Below are 12,124 nucleotides of genomic sequence, written 5' to 3'. Positions count from 1 at the left end.
TTGTTTTGCTGCAAATTAAGCACCAGTATTTCTCTGTTTACTTTTCAAGGCATTTTTACTTTTCTGTTAAGATCTAGTTCCATTGAATCAATCCGCTACTCTTTTACTTGTTGCAATTTATTTTTCCTTGATTAATTTCTGTAATCCCACATCCCTGACCCATTTAAGATTCAAGCAATTTACATTTCTTGTCATTTAAGTTTCTACAATTTACATTGCTTGTTCTTTAAGTTTCCTGCCATTTACATTCTGCGATTTAAGTTCATTGCTATTTACATTCTGCTGCAACAATTCTCACTCACCAATGTTAGCTTGACTAAACTAATCACCCACTAAAGTTTCTTGATCCATCAATCCCTGTGGGATCGACCTCACTCTTGTGAGTTATTACTACTTGATGCGACCCGGTATACTTGCCGGTTGGATTTGTGTGCTGGAAATTCATTTTTCCACAAAAACACCATCATGTTTTTGGCGCCGTTGCCGGGGATTGATTAGATCAACAATGATTAAGTGGGTGAGAAGTCTAGATCAAGCATTTTTTTTTGTTCTCTGTTTTAAAGTGAAACCAAGGTGTTTGAGTTTTTGCCTCACTAAGAAATTCTCATCTCTGATATGAGTAATTTCAATTTTTCTTGGTGTTGTGTTTTCCAAAATTTAAATGGAGTGCAACTCATCTTATGATCAAACAAATTTTATGGGATATTACCCACCATCACCAATCTCTAATGGTGGTTGGGAATATTACCAAGAAATCACAGATTCTGAGCACTCCAATCCATGGAGATTTGCTTCACAGACACAAGATGAGCAAGAAAATCATATGGTATATTTTCTTCCACCACAAAATGATGCTAGTCATGATTCTAATGGTGGCTGGGAAGGAAATTCTAATACTCCATATGATATTCATCCAAAGATATTATCACTTGACCATGCTTCAACAGAAAGCCTATATCAAAATTCACCACCCACACAAACTTCCATGAACCAAAGCCTCTCAAAGCTTGAGACCATGTGTGAAAAATATGAGAAGGAGGCACAGATATCCTGGAACGAGCAAGAGAATTTATTCAAAAACATGGAAATAATGTTGGCTCAATTGGTGAGTGCAACAAGGAAAGAGGAAAAACAAGAGGAAGAGGCTACTAAGTCAAGTGAATCTTTAGTGAAGAAGGAAGAGGTGGTGGAAATATTTGAACCTGAAACTGCCCTTGAGATGACAAGAGCACATGACAACTCATAACTCTCACAAACTTCCCTGGACCAAAACGCCTCAACATTTGAATCCATGATTGAAAGGTATGAAGAGGAGATGAAGAAAGCTTGGGAAGATCAACAAACCTCCTCCATGAAAGAGCTATTAAAGTAAATGTTGAGTGTAAAAGAGGAAGTGGAAGAACAAGCTAGTGAGGAGGATAATCAAGAACGTCCAAACTCATGGGAAACAGAGAGGCACATGAAGGACAAGCTCATTGAACCACCAATTCAAAAAGCTCTGGATTAATACAAAACTCCAATAATCACACAGCAACCAAGTCTTGAATTCAAAGAAGTGAAGGCAACTAACAAGAATCCTGTCCCTAATCCAGCAAGCAAGATCAATCAAGCCATTTGCAAAAGGAAGCTTGCTGAGGAAAAGCCAAGGCAAGGGACAGTAGCTGAAACTTCTCATCCCTTAAAGTCATTCCTCTTAATAAACTGGAAGAAGAGGAAGAAAGTGAAGAATAGGTAGACAGTAGGTACATTTCTTTTCCCTTGCTTTGTTTAAATTTCAATAAATTGGCATATGATCACATTCTAAGTTTGGTGTTGCCTTGCAACAAATTATTTTCAATCTTTTTGGATGATTGCATCAAATCAAAAATGAAAGTGACACACCAAGATTCTAAGTTTGGTGTGCCACTTATTCTCTATGCAACTCATCCAGCAACATCACTTGTCTGCATAATCATAGTGCCTTTGCATTGTTATTTTTCTTTGTTTTGACATTTTTTTTTCTTTCTCTTTGTTTTAGTCACCTTATTATTTTTAAGTTTTCTTTTATCAACTGTTTTTGTTAATACAGCATCAAGAGATCCTCATTCATGACAAATTTTTGGCTTGGTGATTGTATTCAACAAATAATAGTTTCTTTCGTTTAGTTTTATTTCAAATAAATTGACATATGGTCGTATTCTAAGTTTGGTGTTGCTATGCAACAAAATTTGGTTCTAATTCTTACAAGATACTTGCATTAATTCCAAGTGAAAGTGTCACACTAAGTTTGGTGTGCCACTTATTTTTTATGCAATGTATTGTGCACACCTTCTTATCTATGCAATCAAAATGTCTCTGTCTCTTGTGCCTTGATTGTTATCTTTAATTTTGCTTGCTTAAAACACATGTGCTACTAACATTTCATTGTGTAAGACATTCATGATCCATCTTAGCCCCATAGCCATTGTTCTAATTGTTGCTTGAGGATGAACAAGCATTCTGAGTTTGGTATGGGAAGGAGGAAAATGGGAGAAAAATGACAACAATAGAGAAGATGAACTACAAGGTTGTAAAGTTCTTTTCCTCTCATTTGTTTAATAAACTGCATGATTGTCTTTACCTTCTCTGTATACATGTGTGTATGAATAAGCATAGCTTGAATTTTGATTTATAATATGTTGTTGTGGCATTATAACTACCAACTTGAGCTTTGTGAATTCAAAAGCAATAAAGCATCATGATCATAAACAAACAAGGCATTAAAGAAGATTTTAGCATGTGCATACAAGTATTGGAAAGCTAGTATGATTGATTGTTGCTCAATTGCATTGGATTTTATTTAATTGAAGTTTTTCATCTAGTACATTTTGTGAAATCTTTTGAAATCATAAAAACCTTGAAGAAGAAAATACAATTAAAGCAAGAAAAGAAAAAGGGAAAGAATGAGAAAGCTGAAGGCTCTGAGTACCAATGATAATTTATTTGTTAAGTGCTTGTGGTGTTTATGTATCAAGCCAAATGCTTGAAAACAAAACACTTAGAAGTCAAGGCTAGGCTCAAGTGCAAAAGCACTCCCTCAAAGCTCAAGGCTCTGAGCATCAATGATTAGAGAGTCAAGAAAAGAAAAGAAAAATGAGCTTAATGAAGTCCTCTAATTAAATGCTTGTGGTGCTTATGTATCAAGTGGTAATACTTGAAAACAAAGCATTTAGAAGTCGTAGCTTTGTTATTAACTCATGGGGCAAAGCATCCAAAAGGAGAAGTGATGAGCGGATAATTTGTATACTTTCTGGCATTGTTTTTAGTATGTTTTTAGTATGATCTAGTTAGTTTTTAGTATATTTTTATTAGTTTTTAGTTAAAATTCACTTTTCTGGACTTTACTATGAGTTTGTGTGTTTTTCTATGATTTCAGGTATTTTCTGGCTGAAATTGAGGGACCTGAGCAAAAATCTGATCCAGAGACTCAAAAGGACTGCAGATGCTGTTGGATTCTGACCTCCCTGCACTCAAAGTAGATTTTCTGGAGCTACAGAAGCCCAATTGGCGCGCTCTCAACGGCGTTGGAAAGTAGACATCCTGGGCTTTCCAGCAATATATAATAGTCCATACTTTGCCCAAGATTTGATGGCCCAAACCGGCGTTCAAAGTCACCTCAAGAAATTCCAGCGTTAAACGCCGGAACTGGCACCCAAATGGGAGTTAAACGCCCAAACTGGCACCAAAGCTGGCGTTTAACTCCAAGAAGAGTCTCTACACGAAATTGCTTCATTGCTCAGCCCAAGCACACACCAAGTGGGCCCGGAAGAGGATTTTTATGTCATTTCTGTACACCCTAGGCTACTAGTTTCTTATAAGTAGGACCTTTTACTATTGTATAGAAATCTTTTGATCACTTTGAGATCTCTAGATCATCTTTGGACATTTTAGTTCTTAGATCATTGGGAGGCTGGCCATTCGGCCATGCCTAGACCTTATGCTTATGTATTTTCAACGGTGGAGTTTCTACACACCATAGATTAAGGTGTGGAGCTCTGCTGTACCTCGTGTATTAATGCAATTACTATTGTTCTTTCATTCAAATTCCGCTTGTTCTTTATCCAAGATATCACTTGATCTTCAACATGATGAAGGTGATGATTGACGCCCATCACCATTCTCACCCATGAACAAGGTGACTGACAACCATTCTTGTTCTACAAGCATCTGAGGCTTAGTGAATATCTCTTGGATTCCTGATTGCACGATGCATGGTTGATCGCCTGACAACCGAGTGCTCGCCTGACAAACGAGCCAACCATTCCGTGAGATCAGAGTCTTCGTGGTATAGGCAAGAACTGATGGCAGCATTCAAGAGAATCCGGAAGGTCTAACCTTGTCTGTGGTATTCTGAGTAGGATTCAATGATTGAATGACTGTGACGTGCTTCAAACCCGTAACCTACTGGGCATTAGTGACAGACGCAAAAGAGTTATTCTATTCCGGTAGGGGAGGGAACCGAACCGGTGATTGGCCGTACTGTGACAGAGTATTGAGCATTAGCTTTCACTGCGAGGATGGGAGGTAGCTGCTGACAACAGTGAGACCCTATACGAGCTTGCCATGGAAAGGAGTAAGAAGGGTTGGATGAAGACAGTAGGAAAGCAGAGACGGAAGGGAAGGCATCTTCATGCGCTTATCTGAAGTTCCTACCAATGAATTACATAAGTATCACTATCCTTATCTTTTATGTTATTTTCGTTCATCACCATATATATCTGAGTTTGCCTGACTAAGATTTACAAGATGACCATAGCTTGCTTCAATACTAACAATCTCCGTGGGATCGACCCTTACTCACGTAAGGTTTATTACTTGGACGACCCAGTGCACTTGCTGGTTAGTTGTGCGAAGTTGTGTAATGCCATGGTATTGAGCGCACCAAGTTTTTGGAGCCATTACCAGGGATTATGAGAGTTGTGAAAAAGTATAGTTCACAATTTCGCGCACCAAGTTTTTGGCGCCGTTGCCGGGGATTGTTCAAGTTTTGAGCAAGCTTTTGGTAACAATGCCTGGGATTGTTCTAGTTTGGACAACTGACGGTTCATCTTGTTGCTTAGATTAGGTATTTTTTTTTTTTCGAAATTCTTGAAGGTGAATTCTAGAGTTTCATGATGATTTGTTGAAATCTGGCTGGCTGAGAAGCCATGTCTAATCTGATTGGACCGAGGTTTCAACTTATCACCACAAGAGCTTGTTGATTTCGTATCAATCTTGCTTTTGGAGCAGTGATTTGCTAAGGCTTGGCTGACCTTTGGTCATGTCTAGTGTTTTGGACCGAAGCTTTCTTTGGAAGCTTGGCTGGCTGTGAAGCCATGTCTAATTCCTGGACCGAAGTCTTAGACTAGCATTGCACTGATTCCTGGAATTCTCATTAAGAATTTTGATACCTTTTTCCACTTAATTTTCGAAAAAAAAAAACACAAAACAAAAAAAATTTTATTTGCTGTTTCTTGCTTAAGTCTAGTGTCTCATCTTAAGTTTGGTGTCAATTGCATGCATTCATTCATGTGTCTTAAGGATCCTCAAGTAATTCTTGATGATTTTTGTGTTCTAATCTTTGAATTCTATTGACTTGAAGTATTTTGTGTGTCTCATATGCATTCTCATATTGTTAGTGTCAGTAGTACACAAACTGCTAAGTTTGGTGTCTTGCATGCATTGTTTGATTCTTGTTGCATTTTGATTATTAAAAATCCAAAAATATTTTTAATTTGTGTCTTTTCAAGCCAATAATACAAAGAATTGAGGATTCAGAACATACTGCAGAGGAATTATACAGAAAAAGCTGAGCATTCAAAAATGCCCAGTGAAGAAGGCAGACTGGCGTTTAAACGCCAGCCAGGGCACCTGGTTGGGCGTTTAACGCCCAAAAAGGGTGCATTTTGGGCGTTAAACGCCAGAATGTATACCATTCTGGGCGTTTAACGCCAGGATGGTGCTATGGGGAAGATTTTGTTTTCAAAATCAATTTTTTTTTAAGTTTTCAAAGTTTTTCAAAATCAAATCTTTTTCAAATCATATCTTTTCAATCAAATGTTTTCAAAATCAATTTCTTTCCTTTTTCAAAGATACTTACTAACAATCAATGATTTGATTGAACATTTTTTGCCTTTTCTGTTGAGGAAGGTTTTATGTTTGAATCATATCTTTTCTTGTTAGGCAAGTCATTAATTTTTAAAATCATATCTTTTCAAATTATTTTCAAAACATATCTTTTAAAATGGTTTTCAAATCATATCTTCTCAATCACATCTTTTTAAGACAATAACCTTTCAATCATATTTTTTTATCATATCTTTTTCAAATCAGTTTTCAATCAAATCTTTTTAATTTCTAATTTCAAAATCTTTTTCAAAAATCACTTGATTTCTTTTCCAACTTCAATTTTCGAAAATTATCAATCAAATTTTCAAAATGTTTTCAAAATCTTTTAAATGAATTTTCGAAAATTCTCTTCCCTCCTTCTCACATCCTTCTATTTATGGAGTACCACTCCTTCTAAATGCACAATTCGAACCTTATCTAATTAAAGTTCGAATTCTTCTTCTCCTTCTTCTTTCTATTTCTTTGTTCCTCTGACACTTCAAGGAATCTCTATACTGTGACATAGAGGATTTCACATTTTCTTTTTCTCTCCTATTTTCATATGAGCAGGAGCAGAGACAAAGGCATTCTTGTTGAAGCTGATCCTGAACCTGAGAGGACCCTGGAGAGAAAGCTAAGAGAAGCCAAAGCACAACTCTCTTTAGAGGACCTGACCGAACTCTTCAAGGAAGAAGAACACATGGCAGCCGAAAATAACAACAATGTCAACAATGCAAGGAAGGTGCTGGGTGACTTCACTGCACCTACTCCTGATTTCTATGGGAGAAGCATCTCTATCCCTGCCATTGGAGCAAACAACTTTGAGCTTAAGCCTCAATTAGTTTCTCTAATGCAACAGAATTGCAAGTTCCATGGACTTCCAATGGAAGATCCTCATCAGTTTTTAGCTGAATTCTTGCAAATCTGTGACACAGTCAAGACTAATGGGGTTAACCCTGAGGTCTATAGACTGATGCTATTCCCTTTTGCTGTAAGAGACAGAGCTAGAATATGGTTGGATTCTCAACCCAAAGAAAGCCTGGACTCTTGGGAAAAGCTAGTCAATGCCTTCTTGGCAAAGTTCTTTCCACCACAAAGATGGAGTAAGCTTAGAGTGGAAGTCCAAACCTTCAGACAGAAGGATGGAGAATCCCTCTATGAAGCTTGGGAAAGATACAAACAATTAATCAGAAGATGTCCTTCAGACATGCTTTCTGAATGGAGCATCATAGGTATTTTCTATGATGGTCTCTCTGGACTATCTAAGATGTCCTTGGATAGCTCTGCTGGAGGATCTCTTCATCTGAAGAAGACGCCTGCAGAAGCTCAAGAATTGATTGAAATGGTTGCAAATAACCAATTCATGTACACTTCTGAAAGAAATCCTGTGAACAATGGGACTAGTCAGAAGAAAGGAGTTCTTGAGATTGACACTCTGAGTGCCATATTGGCTCAGAACAAGATATTGACTCAACAAGTCAATTTAATTTCTCAGAGTCTGTCTGGAATGCAAAATGCACATGGCAGTACTAAGGAAGCTTCATCTGAGGAAGAAGCTTATGATCCTGAGAACCCTTCCATGGAAGAGGTGAATTACCTAGGAGAACCCTATGGAAATACCTACAATTCTTCATGGAGAAATCACCCAAATCTCTCATGGAAGAATCAAGAGAGACCTCAACAAGGTTTCAATAACAATAATGGTGGAAGAAACAGGTTTAGCAATGGCAAGCCTTTTCCATCATCTTCTCAGCAACAGACAGAGAGTTCTAAGCAGAATACTTCTGACTTAGCAACAATGGTCTCTGATCTAATAAAGACAACTCAAAGTTTCATGAATGAAACAAGGTCCTCCATCAGAAATTTGGAAGGACAAGTGGGTCAGCTGAGCAAGAAAATTACTGAACTCCCTCCTAGTACTCTCCCAAGTAATACAGAAGAAAATCCAAAAGGAGAGTGCAAAGCCATAACCATGGCCGAATGTGGAGAGGAAAGAGAGGAGGAAGACGCCACTGAGGAAGACCTCAGTGGGCGTGTACCAATCTCCTCTGAGTTCCTCAATGAGGAACAATGGGAATCTGAGGCTCAAAATGAGACCATAGAGATTCCATTGGACTTACTTCTGCCATTCATGAGCTCTGATGAGTATTCTTCCTCTGAAGAGGACGAGTATGTCACTGAAGAGCAAGTTGCTAAATACCTTGGAGCAATCATGAAGCTAAATGACAAGTTATTTGGAAATGAGACTTGGGAGGATGAACCTCCCTTGCTCACCAAAGAACTGGATGACTTGCCTAGGCAGAAACTGCCTCAAAAGAGGCAAGATCCTGGGAAGTTTTCTATACCTTGTACCATAGGCACCATGACCTTCAAGAAGGCCTTGTGTGACTTAGGGTCAAGTGTAAACCTCATGCCCCTCTCTGTAATGGAGAAATTAGGGATCTTTGAGGTGCAAGCTGCAAGAATCTCATTAGAGATGGCAGACAACTCAAGAAAACAAGCTCATGGACTTGTAGAGAATGTTTTGGTGAAGATTGAAAACCATTACATCCCTACTGATTTCATAGTCCTAGAGACTGGGAAGTGCATGGATGAATCCATCATCCTTGGCAGACCCTTCCTAGCCACAGCAAAGGCTGTGATTGATGTTGATAGAGGAGAGTTGATCATTCAAGTGAATGGAGAATCCTTAGTGTTTAAGGCCCAAGGATATCCCTCTATCATCATGGAGAGGAAGCATGAAGAGCTTCTCTCAAAACAGAGCCAAGCAGAGCCCCCACAGTCAAACTCTAAGTTTGGTGTTGGGAGGCCACAACCAAACTCTAAGCTTGGTGTTGAACCCCCACATTCAAACTCTAAGTTTGGTGTTGGGAGGTTCCAACACGGTTCTGAGCATTTCTGAGGCTCCATGAGAGTCCTCTGTCAAGCTAATGACCTTAAAGAAGCGCTTGTTGGGAGGCAACCCAATGTTTTATAGTTAACTATTTTCTTTTGTTATTTTATCTTTTTTGTAGGTTGATGATCATAAGAAGTCACAAAAACAATGAAAAAAGCAAAAACAGAATGAAAAACAGGAAGAAAAACAGCACACCCTAGAGGAAGAAGCTGCTGGCGTTTAAACGCCAGTAAGCCTAGCAGTTGGGCGTTTAACGCCCAGTCTGGCACCATTCTGGGCGTTTAACGCCAAAAAGGGGCACCAGACTGGCGTTAAACGCCAGAAAAGGGCAACAACCTGGCGTTAAACGCCAGGAATGGGCACCAGCCCGGCGTTTAACGCCAGAAATAGCTCAAAACGTGGATTTTGATGCTATTTGGTGCAGGGATGACTTTTCCTTGACACCACAGGATCTGTGGACCCCACAGGACCCCACCATCACTCTCTCTCTCTTCTTCCCCCACTCACCAATCACCTCAATACCTCTTCCCCAAAAACCCTTCACCTATCAAATCCCATCTTTCTCTTCACCACTCACATCCATCCTTCATAAATCCCCACCAACCTCACCCTTCAAAAACACCCCTTCTTTCCCTTCTTGGCCGAACACACCACCTTCCCCCTCTTCCTCATTTCTTCTTCTTCTACTCTCTTCTTTCTTCTTTTGCTCGAGGACGAGCAAACATTTTAAGTTTGGTGTGGTAAAAGCGTTGCTTTTTCATAACCATTTATGGCATCCAAGGCCGGAGAAACCTCTAAAAAGAGGAAAGGGAAGGCAAAAGCTTCCACCTCCGAGTCATGGGAGATGGATAGATTCCTCTCAAGGGTGCATCAAGACCACTTCTATGAAGTTGTGGCCTTGAAGAAGGTGATCCCCGAGGTCCCCTTTTCACTCAAAAAGGGTGAATATCCGGAGATCCGCAATGAGATCCGAAGAAGAGGTTGGGAAGTTCTTACCAACCCCATTCAACAAGTCGGAATCTTGATGGTTCAAGAGTTCTATGCCAATGCATGGATCACAAAGAACCATGACCAAAGTGTGAACCGAATCCAAAGAATTATCTCACTATGGTTCGGGGGAAATACTTGGATTTTAGTCCGGAGAGTGTGAGGGTGGCGTTCAACTTGCCTATGATGCAAGGAGATGAGCATCCTTACACTAGAAGGGTCAACTTTGATCAAAGGTTGGACCAAGTCCTCACAACCATATGTGAAGAGGGCGCACAATGGAAGCAAGATTCAAGAGGAAAGCCGGTCCAATTGAGAAGGCATGACCTCAAGCCCGTGGCTAGAGGATGGTTAGAGTTCATACAACGCTCAATCATCCCCACTAGCAACCGGTCCGAAGTTACCATAGACCGGGCCATCATGATCCATAGTATCATGATTGGAGAAGAAATAGAGGTTCATGAGGTTATAGCCCAAGAACTCTATAAGGTAGCGGACAAGACCTCCACCTTGGCAAGGTTAGCCTTTCCTCATCTCATTTGTCACCTCTGTTATTCAGTTGGAGTTGACATAGAGGGAGACGTTCCCATTGATGAGGACAAGCCCATCACCAAGAAAAGGATAGAGTACACAAGAGATCTCACTCATCATGAGATCCCTGAGATTCCTCAAGGGATGAATTTGCCACCACAAAACTATTGGGAGCAACTAAACACCTCCCTAGGAGAACTAAGTTCCAACATGGGACAACTGAGGGTGGAGCATCAAGAACACTCCATCATCCTTCATGAAATTAGAGAAGATCAAAGAATCATGAGGGAGGAGCAACAAAGACAAGGAAGAGACATTGAGGAGCTCAAGCACTCCATAGGATCTTCAAGAGCAAGAAAGAGCCGCCATCACTAAGGTGGACCCGTTCTTTGATTTCCTTGTTATTTGTTCTTCTGTTTTTCGAATTTTTATGCTTATGGTTATCCATGTTTATGTCTTGTGATCATTAGTGTCTTAGTGTCTATGCCTTAAAGTTATGAATGTCCTATGAATCCATCACCTTTCTTCAATAAAAACGTGCCTAATTGATAAAAGAAAGAATTGCATGAATTTTGAATTTTATAATAGTTTAATTATTTTGATGTGGTGGCAATGTTTTTGTTCTCTGAATGTATGCTTAAACAGTGCATATGTCTTTTGAATTTGTGGTTCATGAATGTTGGCTCTTGAAAGAATGATGAAAAAGGAGACATGTTACTGAGGATCTGAAAAATCAATAAAATGATTCTTGAAGCAAGAAAAAGCATTTCAAAAAAAAAAAAAACGAAAAAAAAAAAACCGAAAAAAAAGAAAAAAAAAGAAAAGAAAAAAAAAAGAAAGAAAAAGAAAGAAATAAAGTTGTGATCCAAGGCAAATAAGAGTGTGCTTAAGAACCCTGGACACCTCTAATTGGGGACTTTAGTAAAGCTGAGTCACAATCTGAAAAGGTTCACCCAATTATGTGTCTGTGGCATGTATGTATCCGGTGGTAATACTGGAAGACAGAGTGCTTTGGGCCACAGCCAAGACTCAAGAAATAGCTATGTTCAAGAATCATCATACTTTACTAGGAGAATCATTAACACTATCTGGATTCTAAGTTCCTAAAGAAGCCAATCATTCTGAATTACAAGGGATAGAGTGAGATGCCAAAACTATTCAGAGGCAAAAAGTAAAAGCCCCGCTCATCTAATTAATACTGATCTTCACAGATGTTTTTGGAATTCATTGCATATTCTCCTCTTTTTATCTTATTTGATTTTCAGTTGCTTGAGGACAAGCAACAATTTAAGTTTGGTGTTGTGATGAGCGGATAATTTGTATACTTTCTGGCATTGTTTTTAGTATGTTTTTAGTATGATCTAGTTAGTTTTTAGTATATTTTTATTAGTTTTTAGTTAAAATTCACTTTTCTGGACTTTACTATGAGTTTGTGTGTTTTTCTATGATTTCAGGTATTTTCTGGCTGAAATTGAGGGACCTGAGCAAAAATCTGATCCAGAGACTCAAAAGGACTGCAGATGCTGTTGGATTCTGACCTCCCTGCACTCAAAGTGGATTTTCTGGAGCTACAGAAGCCCAATTGGCGCGCTCTCAACGGCGTTG

At 39.1% G+C, this 12,124-nt stretch overlaps 1 non-coding gene across 1 annotated transcript; it reads right to left on the bottom strand.

Moving 5' to 3' along the window:
* Positions 1–7,210: 7,210 nt before the first annotated feature.
* On the bottom strand, positions 7,211–7,318 carry LOC130984062 (small nucleolar RNA R71). The gene has a single exon (XR_009088021.1). It is a non-coding gene; the product is annotated as a small nucleolar RNA R71 (small nucleolar RNA).
* Between the last annotated feature and the right edge of the window lie 4,806 nt (positions 7,319–12,124).

This window comes from Arachis stenosperma, chromosome 5, assembly GCF_014773155.1.
Source record: "Arachis stenosperma cultivar V10309 chromosome 5, arast.V10309.gnm1.PFL2, whole genome shotgun sequence".
Lineage (NCBI taxonomy): Eukaryota > Viridiplantae > Streptophyta > Magnoliopsida > Fabales > Fabaceae > Arachis > Arachis stenosperma.
Note: the sequence above shows the minus strand (reverse complement) of the source record. Positions and strands in the feature narration are given on the sequence as shown.